Here is a 14168-nt window from a genome sequence, read left to right on the forward strand (position 1 = left end):
GGTTCCTCAGTTGCAAAGTCTGCAGCTCTGGAAGTAACACCACATCCTCTCCCCTAGGTGCAACATTTATTCAAGTGGTCAACTGGATAAAAAAAACATAAAGATTACAAATAATTTAAAAGTTCTTTGTCGCTATTTGAAAATTCAGAAAATGTGTCCTCATTTTAGTTTTTTAGAGCACTAATCATAATTTTGATGCAAATAAGACCCTCTCATATATGTAATTTCTAAAGGAAATACTCTAGGTATTACAGTTTTGATTACATCAAGATGACGTCAGGCGTTCCACACTTTTGTAATAAATATAGAATGTTAGCAATCTAGTTGTTCATTGGGATACTGTTGAGAGGCAGAGGCCAGGGGCATGGACTCTGAAAATTGAAGGCAGGTAGGAGAGTGCAGAGGCAACAATTTGACCACACTGGGCAGGCAGGAAGGGCAGTGGCAGCAAAACAGACTATGGAGGGCAGTGGAAAGGGGGGCAGGGGCAACAAACCAACAATACAGGACTGGCAAGAGAGGCTGTGGCAATATAATAGACCATTGTGGGCAGAAGGAAGAGGCAGTGGTAGTACAACCATACATGCCAACAGACCCGTTTCAGCCAGGAAACGTCCAATGTTTTTAAGCTCAAATGGGCTTTATTTGATCTTTCTCCTGTCTACAATCTCCTCTTTTTCAATGTAACTCAAAGGGGAAAATCAATACCACCGTTTTTTTCAAAATCTCCCTCTTACCAAGTTCAAAATGTTAGCAAGTATGGTACATTGGATCACGGTAGGCAGGAGGAATTGGGGTAGGGACATGGACTCGGATAACAGAGGACAGGAGGGACATGGAGAGGTGCACCAAACTGACCCTACAGGGCAGGCATCAGGGTTTGCAGCAGCACAATACACCACACAGCGCATGCGGGACGGGAGTGCAGCACAACAATCCATAGAAAGCAATAGGGAGGGGACAGGACCATGCACATGGACAACAGAGAACAGAGGGGAAAGAGGTAATGGTAGCAAGCTGACCATAATGGACAGACAGGAGAGAAAGCTGCAGCATAACAGACCATAAAGGGCAGGAGGGACGGATCAGGGGCATTACAATGGAACAGACAAGCCAGGAGGGAGGGAATAGGGGTCTGCACATGGAAAAAGAGGGCTGGGGGCAAGGGGGCAGGGCAGGAGCAGCAAGATAACCATGGAGGTCAGGCAGGATGGGCACTAGAAACAAGACACACCATGGAGAGCAACAATGAGACTATGATGGCATACACACAGACCATGGAGGGAAGGTGGGAGGGGCCATGGCAGCACAGAAGACCATGCATGGCAAGCTGGAGGGTTAGTGGCAGCACAATGGCTATGATGGGCAAGAAGGAGGGTGCAGGGGCATGCACAAAGGACCATGGAGGATAGAAGGGAGGGTCAGGACCTGGGCACAGACAAGAGAGTTCAGGGGAAGGGGCCTCACAACAGACCGCGCGGGGCAGGCAGGAGGAGCAGTTGCAACACAACAGACCAGGGAGGGCAGAAGGGTGTGGCAGTAAAATGGACCATGGAGGACAGGATGAAGGGGATAGGGGCATGGCATGTGGACAGGCAGGGTGGAGGTGGCAGGGACAGGTTACAGTCATCTGACAATCCTAGGCAGGTGGGAGGGGAGTGGCAGCTCAACAGAACACTCAGAGTAGATAGGAGTGGCAGGTCCATGGAACATGGTGGGCAAAAAGGATGGAGCAGGGGGAAGGAGAATAGGGGCAGCAAGCTAAGCACAGAGGCTAAGCAGGAGATCAATGATGGGCCATAGAATTGGGCAATGGAGGGCAGGAGGAGTTGACTGGTACATCATGCTAAATGGAGGGCAGTGGCAGCACATCAGACCATGCATGGCTGGAGGGAGGAGGCTAGTCCATGGATTCAGACAACAGAGGATAGGGAGGAGGTGGATGGGGCAGCAAGCTAACTGTTCAGAGAAGGTGGGTATTAGGAACTTTATTGTTTTTAAAATGTGCGAACTATTTAAAATATGAACAAGTATGCAGCATAATCTCACTTTTATTCAGGAAGAAGAGGACGTTTGTGACTGTGACTCTGGGCTCACTTGGCAGAAACACCCCCTGACCCTCCACCCCCCATCGCAAAATGTAATGCCCGTGAAAAGGGTAGGTGGACGCAGTGTTATATAGAACATAGTCCTGAGAGCACGATTGAAAATGAAAACTAGATATAGTACATGGTATAAACTATGCACCAAAAAGTGTGATATAAGATGAACCGGGGCGTGAAATATAATATGCAATACATTGTGCGCAATGACAGATTCATTGGAGAGCGCGAGATAGCACAGGCACTAGCGCGTGCTATGCGATATGCGCCTTGGAGTGTAATATGCACAGGGCAGTGTTGTGTAACCTAACTAGTCTGTGCTGGGGAGTGTAACGTTGCATATGCACTGTGACAAAGATATGGATCCCAGATTGTATTATGTATGGCACACCTTCCGCACCCTGGTATTCTGACTTGCTTCGCCAGAAAAAGGCAGCATGCAAAGTCCTCGAACGCTCCTGGAGGCAGAACTATTCCCTCGACAGTAAAAACACCTACAAAACAGCTCTCAAAGAATACCGCAGAATGATTGAGGATCATAAAAGGGACTTCCTGGCTTCCAGAATTAAACATGCCAGTAACGGCGCCAGGGAGATTTTCAACATAGTCAGATCCTTCACGGACCCCAGCACTCTGACTCGTACTCATCCAGCCTCCCAATCTCTGTGTGATAAACTTTCACAATTCTTTGAGGAAAAAATCCAGGCTATTTACTCCTCCTTTCCCATCACCAGTAGTGAAGGGTCGGTTGAGGAATCTACCATGTATCCGCCACAGTCACCCTCATTTCTAGAATTTGCAGAAATCTCTGAGGATGACACACTGGTAGAATTACTCAATTGTAAATCCGGCTCCCCCAAGGACCCACTACCAGCCAAACAATATAAAAAACTGGCACCCCTGCTCAATCCATTTCTTAACCATATCTGGAACCAATCCATAAGAACGGGTGTTTTTCCCGCAAAATGGAAACATGCGTCCCTAGTCCCCATCCTTAAGAAACCTGATCTTGACCCAGATAACCCTAGTAACTACAGGCCCATCTCCCTCCTACCTGCCCCAGCTAAGATTCTGGAAAAACTGGTGCACGCCCAGCTTGCTAACTACATCGAATCCCATGGGCTCCTGCATGACTCTCAGCATGGCTTTCGGTCGGGCCACAGCACGGAGTCGGCCCTTGTCGAAATGGCTGACTCCGTGAGATGGACGATGGATCGAGGCTCGAGGGCGGTGTTAGTGCTGCTGGATCTCTCAGCAGCATTTGACACCGTCTCTCATAAGATCTTGCTGAGAAGGCTGAGAGACCTAGGCTTCGGCGGTACAGTGCTGAGATGGCTCTCTTCTTACCTCGGTGACCGTACTCAGCAGGTATTCACCCCTCCCTACACCTCCACTGCTAGACCACTAAAATGGGGAGTTCCGCAGGGCTCCTCCCTGAGCCCGCTCCTGTTCAACGTTTACTTTTCCCCCCTGGCTAAACTGATTGCGCAAACTGGGATCAAATCCACCTCCTATGCGGATGACATTCAGTTACTCTTTACTTTCGATACCCCTACTGCCTCTGCCTTAGACCCACTGAAAAACTGTCTAAGAGACATCTCTAGCTGGATGGACTCCAATTCCCTCCGACTTAACGCCGGAAAGACAGAGATTCTGTTTTTTAATTCATCATCCCCTCTTGACTCTAATTTATGGTGGCCGAATGATCTCAGCCATGCCCCCACGCCTAAAGACTCGGTGAGAAACCTGGGAGTGCGTTGGGATAATCATCTCAGTTTTAACGCCCAGGTTCAAACAGTAGCAGCATCATGCTTTGCTAAGATCAAGACAATTAGACGGCTCATCAACTACCTACCGATGGACTGCCGTAAGACTGTGGTACAGGCCCTAATAATATCTCACCTGGACTATGCCAACGCATTATACCTTGGCATCACAGCAGGCCTATGCCACAAGCTTCAGACTGTCCAGAATGCTGCTGCTCGGCTGGTGGAGAGAATTCCCGCCAGACATCATATCTCCCCACACCTCCGTAAACTCCACTGGCTCCCCATTTCCAAGAGATGTATTTTTAAGGCCATGACCTTGGCTTTCCGGGCCTCCAAGGGCAAAGGCTCGGCCCACCTAAGAAGCACTCTGAAACCGTATGTCAACTCCAGGACATTACGCTCAAATTCCCAACTTCTGCTGGAAACCCCCAGATTTAAACGTACTCGCGCAGGCGGGAAAACATTCGAGGTCTGTGCCACTCGGTGTTGGAACATCCTTCCGGTTGCATTACGAGCCTGCCAAACCGAATTAGCATTCCGAAAATCCCTGAAAACGCATCTTTTCCCCATATAATGCTCCTTAGTGCCTAGCCTCTAGTTCCATGATTTATCAGCGCCGGGACGCCCCGTTGGGGCAGCTGCAGCGCTCTACAAAATACACAAATAAATAAATAAAAATAGCGCTGTGTGTTATATCATAGCGGTACAAAAGGGGTGGTGATGGATGGAGCATCAGAACCAATCAAACACTCACACCCAGTCAACAGATCTGGGTTTGATCCATCACCGTTCTTTAGCCCACTCTGCCACCCCAGTTCAGACATGGCCATATGCAAATCAGTCTGACCCTGTGCCTCATGGGAACAGCCCAGCCCGAACTGCCAAGCCATGCCTTCCCTGGACCGGAAACAAGCTTCCTAGGACCGGTTTCTGGCATTTCAGCCATCTTCAGCCAGGCTTGCTTGAATCCAGTGGCAAAGTGAGCAAGGGACTCACCTCTGAGCATACCCTGCCAATTTATGGCGAACAAAGCGGTACAAAAGGGGTGGTGATGGATGGAGCATCAGAACCAATCAAACACTCACACCCAGTCAACAGATCTGGGTTTGATCCATCACCGTTCTTTAGCCCACTCTGCCACCCCAGTTCAGACATGGCCATATGCAGGGTCAAGACTGATTTGCATATGGCCATGTCTGAACTGGGGTGGCGTAGTGGGCAAAAGAACGATGGATTTAACCCAGATCTCTTGACTGGGGGAGAATGTCTGCTTTGTCAGCATTCCGTCCATCATTTGTTTGTTGTAACGCTTTTCGCCCTAAGTGGGATGGGTATGCCCAGAAGTGGGTCCCGTGCTCACTACGCCACTGGAGTCAAGCTATCCTGGCTGATGACGGCTGATAGCCAGAAACCGGTCCTAGGATGCTTGATTCTGGTCCAGGGAAGACATGGCTTGGCAGTTCGGGTTGGACTGTTCCCATGAGGCACAGGGTCAAGACTGATTTGCATATGGCCATGTCTGAACTGGGGTGGCGTAGTGGGCAAAAGAACGATGGATTTAACCCAGATCTCTTGACTGGGGAAGAATGTCTGCATTGTCAGCATTCCGTCCATCATTTGTTTGTTGTAACGCTTTTCGCCCTAAGTGGGATGGGTATGCCCAGACGTGGGTCCCGTGCTCACTACGCCACTGGAGTCAAGCTATCCTGGCTGATAACGGCTGATAGCCAGAAACCGGTCCTAGGATGCTTGATTCCGGTCCAGGGAAGACATGGCTTGGCAGTTCGGGTTGGACTGCTCCCATGAGGCACAGGGTCAAGACTGATTTGCATATGGCCATGTCTGAACTGGGGTGGCGTAGTGGGCAAAAGAACGATGGATTTAACCCAGATCTCTTGAATGGGGGAGAATGTCTGCATTGTCAGCATTCCGTCCATCATTTGTTTGTTGTAAAGCTTTTCGCCCTAAGTGGGATGGGTATGCCCAGACGTGGGTCCCGTGCTCACTACGCCACTGGTGTCAAGCTATCCTGGCTGATGACAGCTGATAGCCAGAAACCGGTCCTAGGATGCTTGATTCCGGTCCAGGGAAGACATGGCTTGGCAGTTCGGGTTGGACTGTTCCCATGAGGCACAGGGTCAAGACTGATTTGCATATGGCCATGTCTGAACTGGGGTGGCGTAGTGGGCAAAAGAACGATGGATTTAACCCAGATCTCTTGACTGGGGGAGAATGTCTGCATTGTCTGCATTCCGTCCATCATTTGTTTGTTGTAACGCTTTTCGCCCTAAGTGGGATGGGTATGCCCAGACGTGGGTCCCGTGCTCACTACGCCACTGGAGTCAAGCTATCCTGGCTGATGACGGCTGATAGCCAGAAACCCGTCCTAGGATGCTTGATTCCGGTCCAGGGAAGACATGGCTTGGCAGTTCGGGTTGGACTGTTCCCATGAGGCACAGGGTCAAGACTGATTTGCATATGGCCATGTCTGAACTGGGGTGGTGTAGTGGGCAAAAGAACGATGGATTTAACCCAGATCTCTTGACTGGGGGAGAATGTCTGCATTGTCAGCATTCCGTCCATCATTTGTTTGTTGTAACGCTTTTCGCCCTAAGTGGGATGGGTATGCCCAGACGTGGGTCCCGTGCTCACTACGCCACTGGAGTCAAGCTATCCTGGCTGATGACGGCTGATAGCCAGAAACCCGTCCTAGGATGCTTGATTCCGGTCCAGGGAAGACATGGCTTGGCAGTTCGGGTTGGACTGTTCCCATGAGGCACAGGGTCAAGACTGATTTGCATATGGCCATGTCTGAACTGGGGTGGCGTAGTGGGCAAAAGAACAATGGATTTAACCCAGATCTCTTGACTGGGGGAGAATGTATGCATTGTCAGCATTCCGTCCATCATTTGTTTGTTGTAGTGCGTTATATCATAGGCATCGAGGAAGGCACGTTAGATGGGGCAATATAACCCGTGCGAAGGCAAGTGTGGCATGACATATTCACGGGGTGGTGTTACAGTGCACATGGGCTAGAGAGTTTCATAGCATACACACTAGCTGGTGGAATACAACACAGAGGTGTGAGGCACTCGGCGGTCACTGGTGGTTGTAACACTGCATTGGGCTCAGCCAGGAGCACGCTGTGACTCTCAAGTGAGGTTTGTCTCCTTTCCAGAGAGTAAAATAAAAAGTATTACACATTCGGTGGTGGATGTCTGTTTTATTAACCGTGAGGGGTTTCTTGCATAGTTTGGTCGAATTTTTGTCGAATCCCCTCTGAATGGCTTGGTGTGCGTGTATATTAAATGTGCCCGTCAATAGCTACCCATGTTTGTATAAATAAACAACAAGGGTGTCTACTTGGAGAGTACCCACCGGCGGGGGCGCCGGGATTAGGCACGGTAGGGCGTCAGACACGTCAGAGCTTCACTAGCGGTGTAAATACATTCCATGTGGATTCATTCTATGCATAGTCGCCTTTTAGTGAATATCACGCAAATCGTCATGGTGATAGGTAAATACGGTTTGTCCAGCATGTCCTAGGTGTTTCTATAAATATATATATTTTTTAAATAATAAAAAACAAAGACCGGCCCCGGGGGATAGGGTCCCTGAGGCCATAAGTGGCCTGAGGAGGGGGGCAACGCAGCTCTCCTCCTAAAGAATAAAAAAAAAAAGGCCATGACCCGGGGGTTGGGGTCCCTGGGGCCGATTAAGGCCTTGGGAGGGCCAAATTAATTTTTTTCAACAAAAAAGATTAGGGTGCAGGCCCTGGGGGATGGGGTCCCCAGGGCCAGTAAATTAGAAAAAGAAGGGGGGGCCACACAGCCCTCCTTCTTAAAAAATAAAATAAATAAAAGACCGGCATCGCGCCGGAGTCCATGCCCCCTACTTGCAGCACTCTGCAAAAGCGCCCCCTGGCCAGTTGTGAGTTGGGGAATTAATTAGGTATCTCCAGTATGTGCCAGGGTGCTGCTTTGCAGACAGGTGTTCCGAGGCCACTCCCCTTTTTACACCTCTAAGCAACGCAGCTCTTTGGCGCTTACTGGAGGTACCTAGTGGGCTAGTTTGACCCTAGGGACCCTTAGGATTCAAGGGGACTTAATCTCTCAACTTAGAACGGCCACAGGGTGCGTTTACACAGTGGTGAAGGGAGGGGACGGGGCCTGAGGTGACGTGTGCAAACATGCCCTGTGGCGCGTTTTAAGTTGGGGAAATAATTCCCTTTCAATCCTGAGGGACCCTGGGGGCCAACTAGCCCACCAGGTACTTCCAGTAAGCGCCACTGCTCTGCGTTGCAGAGAGGTGGTGCAGGCTGTGCCTCTTTTTAAACCTGTCTGCAATGGCGCTTACTGGACGTACCTAGTGGGCTATTTTGCCCCTAGGGATTCTCAGGATTCAAGGGGACTTAATCTCCCAACTTAAAAAACGGCCACAGGGCGTGTTTACACAGTGGGGAAGGGAGGGGACGGGGCCTGAGGTGACGTGTGCAAACGCGCCCTATGGCGCATTTTAAGTTGGGGAAATAATTCCCCTTCAATCCTGAGGGCCCCTGGAGGGCTAACTAGCCCACCAGGTGCTTCCAGTAAGTGCCACTGAGCTGCGTTGCAGAGAGGTGGTCCAGGCCGTGCCACTTTTTACACCTCTCTGCAACGCAGCTCTGTGGTGCTTACTGGAGGTACCTAGTGGGCTAGATGGACCCTAGGGACCCTCAGGATTCAAATGAACTTAATCTCCCAACTAAAAACGGCCACAGGGCGTGTTTACACATTGGTGAAGGGAGAGGACGGGTCCTGAGTTAACGTGTGCAAACAAGCCCTGTGGCGCGTTTTAAGTTGGGGAAATAATTCCCCTTCAATCCTGAGGGACCCTGGGGGCCAACTAGCCCACCAGGTGCTTCCAGTAAGCGCCACTGCGCTGCGTTGCAGAGAGGTGGTCTAGGCCGTGCCACTTTTTACATCTCTCTGCAACGCAGCTCTGTGGTGCTTACTGGAGGTACCTAGTGGGCTAGATGGACCCTAGGGACCCTCAGGATTCGAATGAACTTAATCTCCCAACTAAAAACGGCCACAGGGCGTGTTTACACAGTGGTGAAGGGAGAGGACGGGTCCCGAGTTAACGTGTGCAAACAAGCCCTGTGGAGCGTTTTAAGTTGGGGAAATAATTCCCCTTCAATCCTGAGGGACCCTGGGGGTCAACTAGCCCACCAGGTGCAAAGAGGTGGTCTAGGCCGTGCCCCTTTTTACATCTCTCTGCAACGCAGCTCTGTGGCGCTAGGGACCCACAGGATTCAAGGGGACTTAATCTCCCAAATTAAAACGGCCACAGTGGGGAAGTGAGGGGACGGGGCCTGAGGTGACGTGTGCAAACACGCCCTGTGGCGCGTTTTAAGAGGTAGTTTTAATCCCCTGCCCTATTATATACTAGGGGCTTACAGAGGAGGTCATGCTGATCACAGGGGAACCCCAACGCATAGTGTTCCCTAGTGTATGTAGGTGTTTTCACTGTATTCTGACTCCCTTTTAACATAGCACTGGCTCTAGGACTGGTTAGTCAGACTCAGTTACCACCAGTATCCGACTGAAAAAGTTGAGGGTACAGGATGATTTTGCAACAAGGCTTCTTTCTGCTCTTCTGTTTGTTCTTTCTGCATGTTATCATTCTTCCTGCACTTTTCTTCGTCTTTGAGGACTTCTGTTGCTTCTTTCTGCATTTCTTCTTTTTCTTTCTGTGCGTTTTTTCTTCTTTCTTCACATGTCCTATCTCTGTAGGCATAGTTAGAAATTAGCATTTAAAAAACCTTTGAAATTCACTGAAAAAAAAACATAGGTTTCAGGCGCGTTATAGTTAGGAATTAGCATTTAAAAAACCTTAGAAATTCACTGAAAAAACCATAGGTTTCAGGGGCGTTATAGTTAGCTGGACTTTTCACTCGTACAAAACCATTGAAATTCCCCCGTTATAGTTATTTCAGCTAACTATAACTCGCGCGCCCGCAATGCACTGCTGATGACGTGACATATTACATCACTCATGACATGGTCAGTGACATCACTCATGACATCACTGATGACATCTCAAATGACATCACTGATGACATCATCCTTGTGATTGAGAGGCAGACCTCCTCTCCCCCTAATATAACCTTTGATACACACATATAAAAATAGAAACTAAAATTTTCAAAACAATGGACATACCAATATCAGTTACAACAACCTATTCAGTAATTCTAAGATCCACATACACATCCACTCATTCAGCAACAGTCCTATACAGTCACTCATACATGTACTCACTCATCATATGTACTCATACACCTATACATCCTGTTACACAATGCCACTCATCCATAGAGTTACTCACACACATAGTCACTCAAGCTAATAAAGAATCAAACATCCATATACTTGCATATACAGTTATACACATACCACCACACTTACTTCTCCAGAAACTTACACATACTTAGTCTTTTCAACAATCACTTATAGAAACACATACTTATTCATACAGGAACTCTTTCAATCTCTCACTCTCACATATACTCACTTATATACACCAATAGTCACATATACTAGTTTAAAACATATGTAGTTAGTCATAAAGACACTATTGAAGACAGTCATTCACTCACTAACACACCCATGCACACACTCATCCACCCATACAGTCCTGCACACATGCTGTCTTCAACACATACAAACAGTGAGTCACTCATTCATGCACCTATGCACTACGTAATACCCCCCACCGAACCATACAGACACTCAGACACCCATACTGATACTCAAAAACCAACTAATAACCTATATAAACACTCATGTAGCTACTTACCAACCCATGCAGCCACTACACAAAGTGAGAGACTGATACAGATATTTACATATTTAAACATTACTCACTAAGCCATGTATTCACTAAGATACACTTAATCAGTCAGTTATACAATCAATTTTTCAAAAACAAATCATCCATTTAGACATTTATATACACATTTATTCTTCCATCGACCTTGAGATATACATATATAAAACATATGTAATTTTCAGAAAAACACACATTCACTGGATGATGTCATCAGTGATGTCATCAGTGATGTCATTTGAGATGTCATCAGTGATGTCACTGACCATGTCATGAGTGATGTAATATGTGACGTCATCAGCAGTGCATTGCGTGTGCGCGAGTTATAGTTAGCTGAACTAACTATAACGGGGGAATTTCAATGGTTTTGTACGAGTGAAAAGTCCAGCTAACTATAACGCCCCTGAAACCTATGGTTTTTTCAGTGAATATATATATATTATCTACTGGCGGTCGCCAGTAGATAGTTATAGTTAGGACCGAGTTCCCATAGGAAATCTGAAAATTCTATTTTGAATAACTTTGGCGCCGGTTGACTTATCTTCGTGAAATTTTCAAAGCTAATGGGGCGCTCCGCTCAGCTCCTACCCTGAAAGTCTCGGGGTGATTCGTAAAGCGGGGGCTGAGAAAAAAGGGCAGTCCCAAAACGCGTTTTCCCCATGCATTTTCCCATAGGACCTTTAGTCGAAGGTACAGCCCGAACGGCTGAACAGAATTACTTGAAATTTGGCAAAGAGGTAGTCCTCAGGTCAGGCATGTGCCTTTTGCATATATGGTGTCAATCTGTTCAGTAGTTCCTGAGAAAATCAAAAGTAAAATCACATATATATCTGGGCGGAGCCTAACCACACATCTCATCGTGAGATCTGATTGGCTGTCAGCACTTCATCCAAGAAGTGTTGGCAGCCATCTTGGGACCAATATACATGATAGCACCTCATTAAAAAGCATTGCAGTTAATAGAAGGTTTTAAGACTTTAGTTACATTATAAATAATTTGTTGATGGTACAATATTCATTTTAGGAACTGTGGTGTGTCCTAAGGTGATTTTACCATGTGAAAAAGCCTTCTGCTGTGATATCATGAATCATGTTTGAGAGAAAACTATTTTCTCATGCTTTTCCCGCAGAGGTTTGGAAGGTGATCTATAAGCTAAACTGAGAGCATATTTTCTGTAAATTCACAGTCATGTGAGAATGAAGTCTGACATTCTCAGTAAAACATGTACATCCAACAAGGGCAGAGACTGTCAGTTGATTCCTTTGTGTTCTACTGCAGCTTTCCAGAGTGTTCTAAAGAACAACTAGAGCGCTAACAGTCCTACTTATGACAAACGTATGGCACACCTGAAGCCATCTTGGTTGGAATAAAGTGGTAACTCTTAATACATTTAATTTAAAAAGGAACAAAATGAGGGGGTTCATTTTGCCGTAGAAAGTATGATTAGTGCTGAAGAAAGAAAAATTAGGGCACATTTTGAGTGACTTCTCAAATTCTCTTCTATTTCATTAAAAAATTCTGACATGCAGACTGAAACATGCACTTTCAATACCAGCAGCAGACTTCCCTGATGAGCAGTAGCTTTACTACAGTGATCTAATAAGCAAAAAGAGTGCTAACATTCTGAATTTATGGCAAATGTGTGACACATCTGAATGCCTTCTTGATGGAATCAAAGTAAAAAACTGAAAGTATTTCCTACTGAGGAGACTGTAGTAAATGAGGAAATTAGGAAACTTCATAACAAATAAGTCTCCCAAGATGGCCACCAGAGACAAAAGAGCCCAAATGTAGCCCAAATATCACCCAGATGTAGCCCAAGTATAGCCCAATGACAGAATGTCCCAGAGTGTTCTAACGAACAACTAGAGCACTAACAGTCTTACTTATGACAAAAGTATGGCACACCTGAAGCCATCTTGATTGGAATAAAGTGGTAACACTTAAAACATTTAATTTACAAAGGAACAACATGAGGGGGTTCATTTTGCCATAGAAATTATGATTAGTGCTGCAGAAAGAAAAATTAGGGCACATTTTGACTTTTCAAATCCTCTTCTATTTCATAAAAAAATTCTGACATGCAGACTGAAACATGCACTTTGAATACCAGCAGCAGACTTCCCTGGTGAGCAGCAGTTTTACTACAGTGATCTAATGAGCAACTAAAGTGCTAACATTCAGGATTTATGGCAAATGTGTGACACATCTGAATGTCTTCTTGATGGAACCAAAATAAAAAACTGAAAGTATTCCCACTGAGGAGACTGCAGTAAATGAGGAAATTAGGAAACTTCAAAACAAATAAATCTCCCAAGATGGCCACCAGAGACAAAAGAGCCCAAATGTAGCCCAAATATCACCCAGATGTGGCCCAAGTCTTACTTATGACAAACGTATGGCACACCTGAAGCCATCTTGATTGGAATAAACTGGTAAAACTTAAAACATTTATTTAAAAAGGAACACAATGAGGGGGTTCATTTTGCCATAGAAATTATGATTAGTGCTGAAGAAAGAAAAATTAGGGCACATTTTGAGTGACTTCTCAAATTCTCTTCTATTTCATTAAAAAATTCTGATGCAGACTGAAACATGCACTTTTAATACCAGCAGTAGACTTTCGTGGTGAGCAGTAGCTTTACTACAGTGATCTAATGAGCAACTAGAGTGCTAACATTCAGAATTCATGGCAAATGTGTGACATATCTGAATACCTTCTTGATGGAATCAAAGTAAAAAAGCTGAAAGAATTTCCTACTGAGGAGATGGCAGTAAATGAGGAAATTAGGAAACTTCATAACAAATAAATCTCCCAAGATGGCCACCAGAGACAAAAGAGCCCAAATGCAGCACAAATATCACCCAGATGTAGCCCACATGTAGCCCAATGACAGAAGTGTGCAAAACACTTATTTTTTGTGTATTCGCAGTTTTATATAGTGCAGACTTGTCAGGTATTGGAGTGCTTTACATGAGCATTGGTTACATCACACAAGATCAAATTCATTTTGGTTGTAGACATGGGGAGATTAAGTGATTTGACCAGAATCACAGAATGTTGAGCTGAAGCAGAAACTCCAACCTGGTTCCCCAGTTGCAAAGTCTGCAGCTCTGGAAGTAACACCACATCCTCTCCCCTAGGTGCAACATTTAATCAAGTGGTCAACTGGATAAAAAAAACATAAAGATTACAAATAATTTAAAAGTTCTTTGTCGCTATTTGAAAACTCAGAAAATGTGTCCTCATTTTAGTTTTTTAGAGCACTAATCATAATTTTGATGCAAATAAGACCCTCTCATATATGTAATTTCTAAAGGAAATACTCTAGGTATTACAGTTTTGATTACATCAAGATGACGTCAGGCGTTCCACACTTTTGTAATAAATATAGAATGTTAGCAATCTAGTTGTTCATTGGGATA

This window comes from Triturus cristatus, chromosome 4_2 (assembly GCF_964204655.1).
Source record: "Triturus cristatus chromosome 4_2, aTriCri1.1, whole genome shotgun sequence".
NCBI classification, from domain to species: Eukaryota; Metazoa; Chordata; class Amphibia; order Caudata; family Salamandridae; genus Triturus; species Triturus cristatus.